This window comes from Calonectris borealis, chromosome 3 (assembly GCF_964195595.1).
Source record: "Calonectris borealis chromosome 3, bCalBor7.hap1.2, whole genome shotgun sequence".
Taxonomy (NCBI): domain Eukaryota; kingdom Metazoa; phylum Chordata; class Aves; order Procellariiformes; family Procellariidae; genus Calonectris; species Calonectris borealis.
This window is the reverse complement of record NC_134314.1, coordinates 8,408,478-8,420,840: the sequence shown is the minus strand read 5'-3', so window position 1 is coordinate 8,420,840 and position 12,363 is coordinate 8,408,478. Positions and strand designations below refer to the sequence as shown.

Genomic DNA, 12,363 nt, shown 5'->3' with positions numbered 1-12,363 from the left:
GGCGGCGCCTACAAGGGGCGGGCGCTAGAACTACAGCTCCCAGGAGGCAATGGGGCGGGGCGGTGACGTGCGCTCCCGCGTGTGCGCGCGCTGCCTGCCCCTTTCCCCCCGCCGCTCCGTCGGGTGGCGCGAGCGGTCTCCTCAGGGTGCCTCAACGGTGGTCGCTGCTGAGGGGGCCGCGGGTGACAGGGACTTGTCCCCTCCATCGCTCCCGGGGGGCTCACCGTACCCTGTGACATGTCCGACCCACGCCCCCTGGCGTGGCCGCATCCGTGTGGCTCTCGGTGAGGCCTGCGAAGGGACCGAGGGAGAGATGAGGCGCGTCAGGCGGGAGGACGTTGAGTCCCCTGTGTGGAGTACCCCATCGCGTGAGGGGGGCTGGTGATTCAGACATCAACAGTGTGACTGGCCTGGCCTTGCTGCCAGGGGTCAGTTCACCCCCCTGGGGTCAGGGGGTGGTAACACAGATAGCTCCTATGACCCGGCAGGTATGACACTGGTCTGAAAGCAAAGCCTGCAAGTTTAAAGAGCTATTTGGATCCTTCTGCACAAGATAAAGATGCAAAATGAGATATGTGCCTGCTTTGTTTTGTGTTTGTTTGGTTTTTTTTTCCCCTTGGGAGGTCACATTTAAGTGAAGAAAGCATATGGATATGGTACAGAACTACTCCCATACAACTTCTTTGGTCCTGATTTATTGCATCGGGCATAACTTCTAAGTCTCTGAGGCCTTTTTAAAGTTAATTATATTGCAAGACTGTGCCACTTTGTCACTGCTTAGTACTGCGGAGCAGTCTGATCATCGTACAGTTTTTGAAACCCATACTTTTGATAGGATGTTGAAACACTGGAAAAGGTGCTTTAAAGAGCTGCCAAAGGTGTGAAAAAAATGCTTGAAATGGTTGCAAGGCCAAAAATGTAAGTAGCTCAAACTTACCAAAAGGAGAACACTAGGTGGTGACTTGGCTATATTGCATGAGTGCCTTTACAGGGAAAAAAAAATCAGAACTAAAGAGTTCTTTTAAGTTAGTGAACGAAGATTTAACAAGAGCCATGGATGAATTCAAATATGTAAGATACACCTGTGAGTTTGATTGACCACTGGAACAAACTACCAACAGAGCAGATCCTCTACATGCATCTTCAACTTAAAACTTGGTGACTTTCAGGGACATATTATTTCAATGCAGATTTTGCCTCAGCCACAGACAAATTTCTGAGCTCAATAAATGGATTTTAGATTAAATTCAATGGCCTGTGGTGCGCTATAGGTGAGGATATCTATGTATCTGAGGGATGCAAGGTAAAATTCCACATACTGTCTCTATCTAAAAAAGCTCAACATAATTTGACTGTTTTATACCTGACAGGGCACCTGCAAGATGCTGAAAGATAGGTTGGTGTGTTTGAGAAGACTGCAAGGAGTAAGAACTCTTACGTGATTGTACTGGAAAAGGTTTGTGGAAGAGAAATTCCTGCCATTCAAATTGAAAGAAGTTAGTTTCCAGGTTCCTTTGGAAGCTTGTTCAGCAAAGGAGAAGTGGCCATGGGACAGAGGCAGGGATGCCTAGAGGTGGAGAATGGGATTTGTTTGAACTGTTGTATTTTTGATATGAGAGAGAGTCTGTCTGCCAGCTTCAGGCACTTGATGCTGTGAGTTGCAGTAAATAAATAAATAACAGATTTGAGATAATTAATAGATTTCCAATGTTACATTTTTAGTTTAGAAAGATAAGCAGTGGACCCAAATGCCAGCTTGTTCTGGTTTTGGCTGAGATAGAGTTAATTTTCTTCACAATAGCTAGTACGAGGCTATGTTTTGCATTTGTGCTGAAAACAGTGTTGATAACACAGGGATGTTTCGTTACCGCTGAGCAGTGCTTACACAGAGTCAAGGCCTTTTCTGCTCCTCACCCCACCCCACCAGTGAGTAGGCTGGGGGTGCACAAGAAGTTGGGAGGAGACACAGCTGGGACAGCTAAGCCGAACTGACCAAAGGGATATTCCATACCATATGACGTCCATGCTTAGCATATAAAGCTGGGGGAAGAAGAAGGAGGGGCGGACGTTCGGAGTGATGGCGTTTGTCTTCCCAAGTAACGGTTACACATGATGGAGCCCTGCTTTCCTGGAGATGGCTGAACACCTGCCTGCCGATGGGAAGGAGTGAATGAATTCCTTGTTTTGCTTTGCTTGTGTGCCCGGCTTTTGCTTTCGCTATTAAACTGTCTTTATCTCAACCCACGAGTTTTCTCACTTTTATCCTTCCGATTCTCTCCCCCATCCCACTGTGGGGGAGTGAGCGAGCGCCTGTGTTAAATCACAACACAGCTTTTCTGTGTTGCTGCACAAATGCACTCTCTCAGGTGTATGAGAATTTATCAGAAAATGAACAAACACGGTTTTGATTTCTTCTCTCTATTTTCCTTTTTCTCTGTCATGAACAACAGACAGGGTGCAATTGTAGAGAGAACAATGCAAAACTGAAAAGAAAATCTGAAAAATTTCCTGTAGAAATCTGCTCTTATGTTCACAATGTATGTTAATACACTCTCAGGGGTAGGGCCGTAGCATATTACATCTCTCAGAGAGGTGAGCAGAGGTGAGCCCTGCTTGAGAGATGGCAATGACGATCATTTCATTTGCTCTTGTTCTTTTAGCTCTGGGAAGTACACACTTAGCACAGTTACAAGAACGGAACAGCACTAGGAATTTCTGCTCTCTCTTGCCTGCGCCTGTGTCGCACCTGGTGGGTTGGTAAGGGTTGTTTTCCGGTTTTCCAGTTCAACTGCCTTCTCTCTACAGGATTGCATATGCTTGAACACTCAACGCTGTATTACATCAGTTATTGGCATAGAAGGTGCCTGGGGTGCTTGATCCTGTGCATCGCAGAGGGTAAGACAGAGCCTGTGCTTTCAATCTTGTTCTCCCTATGGATAACAAATAAGAGTGACCGAAAAATACACGTCCTAAGGCACTAATGATATGCCCTGTGATTTTTTTAGATTGATGGTGATGTGGTTTGAAAGTGCTGTCAAGCCATCTATAAATAAGAAAACATTTGGGGACGTGTTTCAGCAGTGAGGCTGGCTGTGTAGCGTTTTTACTCGGTGCCTGTGAACCTGAGCCACCAGGGGACTTTACTAGACAGTAACAGTTTGCTGAGTGTAATTTTAGTCCTGTAATCTCACAAAGAATCTGTTTAACGGTAATGATTTCACATTTATCTCTTTTTGCATAAACTTAAATTGATCATCCATATTAGTATACAGAAATAAACATTTAAAAATTGTTTTATCAGGTGGAGAGACCACAATTTAAGAATGCTTTAGAAGATATTTTCACATTAAATGTTTAATTTTGTTTTCTATGCTTATAATTACACAAGTAAGTATTTTTAAAGACACTTATTTTCATCATGTAAATTCTCTTATGTGTATAAATGCTGACTGAGTTCTACAAATGAACCGAAAATATTACCAAAAATTGTAGTTATTTGCAAATCTGTAAAATACGGTCAGTTGTATAATATTTTGATTGAAATGGAATTGTCTCAGCCTACCAGAGTGCCAGGATGGTGTGTAGGTAGTTGTTATTACACCTAGGTGTTTATTTCCATGCCCAACAGTGTTTATCTTATTTACGTAACCACAGGCTGGTTATTTTGCGATGTAGAACAGCATGAAAATTTGCTGTAGGCTACTTGGCCAGCAGCCACTAGCCATGGCTGGTCACGCAGCCACGATGTGCATAGTGGCAGCGGTTATTTCGCGGTAGCTGTAATGCAAATAAACATCTCTCGTTTTCTTTCTTTTTTTTCCAGACTTTTCAAGCTGTTTACTGCTGATATATACGATGCGTCTGTTACTTCAGGGATTTAAATGATGCAGAACCCCTTCGGAGATGCATACAAGGTAGAAAGTGGGGCAAAGAAATTATGCAAGGAAAAGTGTTTAAAAAGCTGAAATTATAGAAATCGTTTCCTGTGGTCATGCTCATTTAAAGCACACATTTTCTCTTTTAAAAATATGTGCTTACACTGAGTCAGGCTTATCCTTAAACAATGAACAGTCCCACAAATCTGTTCTCAGTCCCTGCACTGAGAACAGATTTGCGTTCTCATAACTTAATTTGTTGTATCATTTGGGCGTCTGCTTTTCAAATTAGTTTGAAACACAACATTAATAAGAATATAGGGCAGTCTGAGAAAGAAGAGTTATGAATACCTGTGAGAGGGAAAGAACGGCAGGGAAAGAAGGTGAAATGTATGTGATGGGCAGAGTTATTATTTATGCACTCGGTAGATTTTTTTCTTTGCTCTTATTGAATATGTACACATTCAAAGAACATAATGTTATAAGGGAAAAGAATAATTTGGAGATACTTCCTGTTAACTTCTTAAGCGTCATTTTTTAAAAAATATATTTAATCCAGGTTATGGATACTACTGAATGAGCAAGTTGATCTCATCATCATATTTCTTAATGGGAAAACTTAATGAGGCACTGTCATGTAATTTAGACCCGTAAAATATGATGCGGTAAAGCCTAAGATCAGTAGCGAAAAGGTACAGATGTTTTATCTGCTTTTTGTTATTAGATTAAAAATGTTTCTTCTTAATTTTGGGAGGTAATTAGTAATAAAGATAATACAAGATGAGCAATTTTGCAGAAAATTACCTAGACCCCTGTCAATATCATGCTGTTACAAGAAGGCAGACATCGCTGTGGGATGTGTGAACAGGATCATTGTGTGCGAGACACATGAGTATCTTGTCTGTTCTACTTGGCTGAATAAAGCCAGGAGGGGTCACAGTGTTTCCACAGTGTAGGCAAAACTGGGTTTTGTGCTCTATACGCAAGGTCTTGCAGGGGGTTCCCTGTGGCTCCAGGTTTTGACGAATGGAGGGGATCAGTGAAAATTTTGGCAATTAGGACAGTGACAAAGTGAGCGGGAATTACTGTTTTTCTCTGCAGCAGTAGCTACCATGCCTCATCTCCTAAAGCAGCTACTGCTGCATGTCTCTTGAAGCCTGCCTTAGCAGGTTGGACTTCAGCAGGTCCAACACTTTGCTGGTTGTTGTAGAGACAAAGGAGATGCAGGCAGTTGTCTAAATTAGTTTTCAAACAGCTGATCATTATCTACACTGGGAAGAAGGCATGGGCAATGTAGGAAACTCATACAGGAATGTTTTGTCACTCCCTGCAGTTGTTCACGCTGTGACAGCCTACTTTTTCTGTATGTAAAAACCTACACCAGTGCTTTTTCTATGTCTGAAACAGGCCTTCAACTAAATTCTACTAACTGCTGCAGTTTAAGAGAGATACTGAATGTCAGCATAGGACAGAATAACAAGAGGTCCAGGGTGGATGTCTATGAGAGAAACTGAAGGAGTGGTATTGCTTAGAGAAAAGACAACTAAAGGGAGATGTAATGGACATAACAGTTTTCAACTAGTTAACAGACAATTGCAAAAGACAAAGGACATAAACTGTGAATAGTCAAAATCTTTGGTTTGGGGCAGGAAAATGGACCTTCCAGTTCACTAGCATAAAGCTCTATGTCAAACTAATGTACTTGCACTGCTGTGAAAGTGCTAGGAAGTAAAAAATTAGGCTCCTGACTAGTCACACAGTTTGTTGTATACCATAAATAACATGCAAAACCAAAATAACTTCATGTATATTAAAAATGAGATAGCCTTTTGAGAGTCTTTCCATTTTAAAATTGATTTGGGTGAAACAATTATGTTGTAAATAAGGATTTTTGATATGACAGTGTGCCTTTGGAACGATCTTTCCAAGGACATTTTCAGGCATACCTCTTCAGAACAAACAGTATCTTCTTCTAAATTACACATCCTTGTAACTGTGGTTAGTCCAGAACCAAGGTAATATACAAATCACATCCTTACAGATATTTAACAATATAATTCGTGCGAGATTGTTCACATCTTGATCTTTCTAGTAGGCACCTGGCGTTCCCTTTTACTTGTGCCACCATATATAGACACCTTTTCTCCTTCTTCTCTATAAATCTTGCTGTGAGAACCCTTTCTTGTGGCAGTAAACAATTCAGTCCTACATACTTCTACCTCCTGCTGTTGCATTTTCTATTTCCCTTTTATGTAACTAATCTGCAAAAGCCCTACTTTCATCTTTGCTACTTCTTAGGTTAATCCTGCATTTCAGGCACACTGTTACCAGGCAGTTTTCTTTTGTGCTATTAACAGGTACAAGTGTTTTGAGGTAACAGTCTATCAATGAAGATCAGCGTAGCTACATTTTGTGTCGATAACAATATGATTGATATCTAAATAAAATGCTAATAAGGGAAGGTGGACATGGAAATGGAGATGACATCTGTATACATGAGCATAAGAATATTTACAAACTGAGTGAAATTGTGACTTGTTTGAAGTTCAAGGGAAATTTTGTCAGTAATTTGCAGTGGAGCCAGTATTTTTACATACTTTTTTGACTTATTTACTTATTTTTAGGTGAACTAAGTTTCTGAGGGAAGAATAACAAGGGAAACAATTAGCATCATACTTACAAATCAAATTGTGACTAGTCCGTTAATTGTTGGTTATGCTATCTGTGGTAGGTAAAATGTAAAAAAAATGCAATTTGCAATTAGCCTTATTGTAAAATGCATTGAAGTGTTAAACTTAAAAAGAAATTTATTGATAATTACAAAGACACAGAATTCACTGATAGATAAAAGGTATGAGATATGAGAGCAACGGGCATGTTAGTAATTCATTGGTGTGACTCAAGAATCATGATGCCTTCTCCACTATGCTGGCACCACTCTGCAGCTGAGCTGTAGGTTGAATTGAGAAACTGATCCACTTTAAAAGTGTTTTGGTAGGTCTTTTTAGCCATATAAATTTTTGGGTCCATACATTTCCATCCAGCGACTGCAGGATGAATGAACAGGGGTCCATTGGAGAATGAGGCCTTTCACCAGTACCGCTTTGGAAAACTTCACCTCAGCATCCCACAGCTAAATTTCAGTTAGGACACTAGAGCTTTTCTTACATGGCAAAAGTTTATTTTTTGGTTGCTGAAATTAGTACATTATTGTGAATTTTGTACTAATTTTTAAAATAGTGTTCGTGGACTGTTTCTTTGTTTTACTTTACTGCCTTTTATATTTTTGAAATGTATTAAGTATGTTTGATTTGAAGGAAATGACTCTTGCCTCTAAAGTGAGCTAATGGTTTGCATTTGTCTGGAGTTTTGGTTCATTTTTGTCTGTATTACACTGTGATGTTTAGATGTACTGCTCTCCTGGCTGCGTACTGCCTGGTCTGTTAAGATATCATGGTGCCTGCTGACAAGTGGGATGGATCCTTGCCAAAGGACAGAGGTTGTCAAGTACTAATGGTTTTAACTGGCAAGTCTGCAAATGTCACCTCCTGTGCCAGTGTCTTTCTGCACCAGCACTGAACTTTGGCACCACATGCCTCCAAACATTTGATCACACCTGGCTGTTCACACATATGTGTCAAATAATAGTGGAGGAGAGGGAAGCATAAAGTTCAGTATTGGCTCTCTGCATCAGCGGCTGAATTGCACTGAGCACTTTGGAAACTCATATGAGAGGTACCCAGATGTCATTAGCTGGGAGATAATGGCAGTCCTCTACTTGTCCATTAGATAATAGCACCAGCAGGGAAGTAGTGAATCTCAGCAAAGTGAGTTTGCATTTAACATAAAGATTGTGAAATTGCCTCAGTCAGTTAGAAAAATGAAGCCATAATATTGACTGATTTAACACATATATAAATATATAAAATTACTATTAACATATAAGACATCAATAAATAAGTTAATTTCTGTTGTGTGGAACAATGAGAAACATACTTTCAGCTGTGAAATTGCAGAACCCCTGGGATTTACCTCGCCTGACTTCACATGCTTAAAAGTTAGGTTAGATGAGTCCAGGTCTAAAGGACCGAATGGGTTCGTAATTGCAATCTGGTACTATATGTTGTTTTTTTTAAGAACAAGTTAGATAAACATCTGTCAGGAGTTACTTAAGAATAATTAGCCCTGTCTTGGGTTAGAGAGAAGGACTCTTCAGCTACATATTGGACAGGCAAAATAGTCCATTGTTTGTGGTTTTCTGTTAAGATAGGAAAACCTGAAAGTAAAAATATGTTCATTGTCCAAGCTAAGAAAACAGATAAAAAAGAGCATCAGGGGAAAGGAAGTTAGGCTTGATGATACTATTTATACTATTTCAGTGGTTGAAAATATATTAAAGGAAATTGATACTTTAGATTTTTCACGTAAGTATAGATAATACTATTCTAAAGTAGTAGAGGAAAAAGGGAAGAACTAATTGAGGGTCATGCAGGGCCTACTTTATACACTTCCTACAGTGATCTCTCACTTCTTAGCTATTATGAAGAATATCAAAGTAATATTTCATTGTGCAGAGTCAGCATCATAGATTGGCCAGCAGAATTTCAGCTAACTTTGATTTTGTTGCATTTAATTTTTATATTGTTTTCTTATTGTTCTCACAAAATTATTTTCAAAATCAAAAAAGAAAAAGCCTATCTGGCATATAGAACTTCTGTTGTTAGCATTTTCTCAAGAAGTGGGTCAATACAAGAAACCATGAAGAGTAAAGCAGACTGCTGCATGCTTAGCAGCAAAGTTATGGAAAATGTAAGGTAAGTTTTAACTTTTCTTTGAAGCAGATTGTACTTTTAAGTAAAGATGTACCAACTCCCAAAAATAGACTGGGATGCATATAAATGTGCTAGGTAAAGATGCAGAGTAATTAAAATGGAAATTTAGACTTTCTGGTATGTTGTATATTCCCCACAGGGGAAATGTTTTGGAGGAGCTGGTACACCATTTAGTCTTCTGAGCGCCACTGGTATGGCATACTGAGGGTAGTCATTCTGCTTTGACTTCTAATTTAAGCTCCTACTCTTCCTAGCTTTCCTCTGTTTTAATTACAGAAGACAGACTCCCCTACTGGGTGACTCTGAACAGGAACCTAGCACCAGTAGTCTCATTATTCTTCCAGAGGAGCCTGTCCTTTCTGCTGGTGAAATAAGGAGCCTAAAAGAGGGGGTTAGCGCCTTCATAGTTTAGATTGGACATTAGGAAAAATTTCTTTACTGAAAGAGTGGTCAGGCCTTGGAACAGGCTGCCCAGGGACGTGGTTGAGTCACCATCCCTGGAAGTATTTAAGACATGTAGGTGAGGCACTTAGGGACGTGGTTTAGTAGGCATGGTGGTGTTGGGTTGACGGTTGGACTCGATGATCTTAGAGGTCTTTTCCAACCTTTATGATTCTACGATTCTATGATTCATGAAATTTAGGTGATCTGAACAACTCCTCTTTTTCTAAGCTGATCGATTTTGGCCCTATAAAATAGCACTTCTGGAGGACGGTGAATGCTTCTCAATCTATGCTTTTCTCCTTTTCACAGCCTACTGTCTGCTCAACTCATTTAGTACAAACTCTTTCTATCTTTCTACATGCCTTTATCACTGTTTATGCAAAAATCTTCTGTACAGCTTGTGCTTAATAGAACAGTCGTCTTATATCTCTCTACTTCACTGATTCTCCATCTGTTCTCCATCCAAACCAAAGCTGAAAATTTATCCTCTGCTTTGCATAAATCTCTTCAGCACTTCTTCCAGTGCTTTTATTACTTTCAATTTTAACTTTAAAGCCCTGTGATAGACACTATATAAGATAGTTCTGCACTGCACTGCACTCCTGAATCATTACCTGAAAACATGTATTTCTTCATTCAATTGTTGTCCATTTTTAAGTGCATGTATATGATTTAAACACATAATAGTGGTCCTCATTAAGCATCACAGAACTGAGTTTTTTAATTTTACAGCCAGTTATTGCCTGAAACTAATTGTTTAGTCATCTAAAAGTTTATTTGCCTCTTTTTATCTCCACCAAACCAAACCATACGGAACCGAACCAAACCAAACCAAACTTTGATAGCCATTCAGAGAAGCTCCCTTCACTCCTGGTCTTCTCAACATTCAGATTGTTTTACAGAAGAGTAATAAATGAAAAATTAAAATGGTAGTGTGGTAGACTGACAATGAAATGTCTAGTGATAATTATAAGTTCTGAGGCATCTTTGATGCCTAGATCTAATCACTGATCTTTGCTATTAACTAGATTTTCACCTTCTCAGAATTCCCCTTTTGGCTGTTGCAACAGCACTAAGGCATGAAGATGACGAAAGGTGGTATTACTCTAGCAACAGGGAAGTCCTTATGAATAATGTATATAATGAACTCAAAGAAACTATACAGTACAAACAAAAGTGTCTTGGTGTGTTATCAACCCATTTTTCCTCAAGTTCATATGTTTAGAGTGCAGGACTGTTCCATGTAACATATTTTTTGTATTTCATTAGCCTCATTTTAAGTGGACCAAACTATGGGACTACCATCTGTAGAAGATAATGTTTGTGAGAAAAATTTCCTTTCAGTTCTTCCTTTAGTTGAGCATAAGTAGTCCTCTAAAATATATCCTCCCATCATTCTAGTTAGTTATAATTAAGTTTTATTTTACTTGGCCATAGCATAAGTATTGTAAATACCAGATACTGTTGTGAGACACAAGGATGTTGTTCAAGTGTATTTTTAGGATTAGAAACATCTGCTGCTTTGAAATGTGCTATGTCATTTAGAAATCTGATATCATCTTCCCTCACCATACTAAGTCTGTGTTACTTATTTGATTTCAATGATTTGTGCTGATTTCAGTGAAGGAAAGCATGACTTAAACCAAATTTTTAAAGCAGTAATAATACAAATACCTTTTTGAACAGAATTTTAATGCAAAGTAGCAGGCAATCCAATTAACCAAATAACTGTAAAGTAATAGATGTGTTTAATAGTTAAAAGGTCAGATTTATTTTGTTTTGTTCTTTTTTTACAAACAGGAATGCTCCTTGATGCTGCTTAAAAAGATGTTTGCGAACAAAGTAGTACAAATATACCCAGCTACGTTGCATACCTGTGGTTGTAGGCAATTTAGAATGATGATTCCTTTGTCTCTGGGAGGATACTTGCATGGGAAGGACATTATTTAATTCAATGAATTGAAATTGTTTCCTTATTTCAGAAATTTAAATTGTTCCTCATGAGATTTCTGGCTGCATCACTGGAATGGTGCTAATGCCAAACCTGCAAACCCATTAAGTGCCTTCAGACCATAGGTCTACCTTCTCAATCCAGCCTTGGTATGGAGTGAAGTATTTTAACTGGATTTTAGCGTATCTGTGCCCTATAAACAGGCTTGCCAGGCAAGGGAAAAAAGACTCTCCAGGAGTATTAACAAGACCCAAAATGCACAGTATGAAAAATAAGTCTTAACAATAGCTTAAATAAGTCTCATCCCTTTTATGTTTCCCTGAATGTACAGGGTGAAGCAGGCATGCCTTTCTGTGCTTTCTGCTGGGGCCTGTTCAGCAATACAAAATGCTAGGCCTCATACTCCTGGCTACTGATTACACTTTACCCATCTCTTTGTATTTAGAGGAAGAAAAGTTAGGGAGTTCATTCGGTTCTTCCCTTCTGCCTGTTTCTGTCACCATAATCATGATAGTTTAATTTTTGTGAATCTGTCTGCCTGCTTCTCAGATGTATCTGTATTGCCTCTTTTCTCTGAGGGTGAGGTTCATCTGACTAAATGTAAATGTTTGTATTTAAACTAGTCATTCTAGCTTGCATTTGCAGTCAGTGGAAAAGAATAGGCACTTATTTATTTACTTAATAAGTTCACCACGATCAGTTTTAGAAACCTATGTTAGGGCATGAGTAATCTGCTGTAGAAGTGCTTTTCTTTTTTTGACTGATTATACAGGAGTCTAGATGACAAGTTCAGTGTAGACACCAGCATTTAGCCAAATGAAATTTACGTTCAATGTCTTTGATCCTTAATTTACCTTGCAAGGTTTTTTCTTTCTCTTCTGTGTGCATGTATAAATCTACATACTGTGTAAGACACTGACAGGAGGCAGTGATGCCGCCTTTTTAGTAATTGAACATTTTCATATAAAAATTAAGCATTTCTGAAAACGTTGCAGGTTTCCATGGGATCCAACTGGAACAGCAAAGAGAGCCTGAAGCAGTTTTCTTTTTTTTTTCCCTTCCCAGTTTTCCTTAATGAATATAAATGCTCTTTAGTTGTATTTTCTTCAGCTTTTGTTTGCACTGTATTAGCTAGATTTGTTGTTACTCCATGATTTTTAGCATAGTATTGTTTCTCCAAGAACATCTTGACCACAATTAAAGTAGAGGCTAGTCTCTCTGCTTCAGTCCACTGGCAGCCATTAATAACAACGGCTGTGGT

At 39.2% G+C, this 12,363-nt stretch overlaps 1 long non-coding RNA gene across 3 annotated transcripts in view; it reads left to right on the top strand.

Annotated features, from left to right (window-relative positions):
- Positions 1–113: 113 nt before the first annotated feature.
- The window catches only part of LOC142080099 (uncharacterized), a 32,875-nt gene continuing 20,625 nt past the window's right edge, over positions 114–12,363 (top strand). The window contains exons 1-6 of one of the 3 annotated variants that reach the window (XR_012672867.1): positions 114–284; positions 1,371–1,456; positions 2,806–2,895; positions 3,006–3,208; positions 3,824–3,914; positions 10,421–10,577. This is a non-coding gene — a long non-coding RNA (uncharacterized LOC142080099). Of the gene's footprint in view, positions 919–1,370; positions 1,457–2,805; positions 2,896–3,005; positions 3,209–3,823; positions 3,915–10,420; positions 10,578–12,363 lie in introns of those variants that run through there. The other 2 variants (XR_012672869.1, XR_012672868.1) reach the window with 2 other exon arrangements.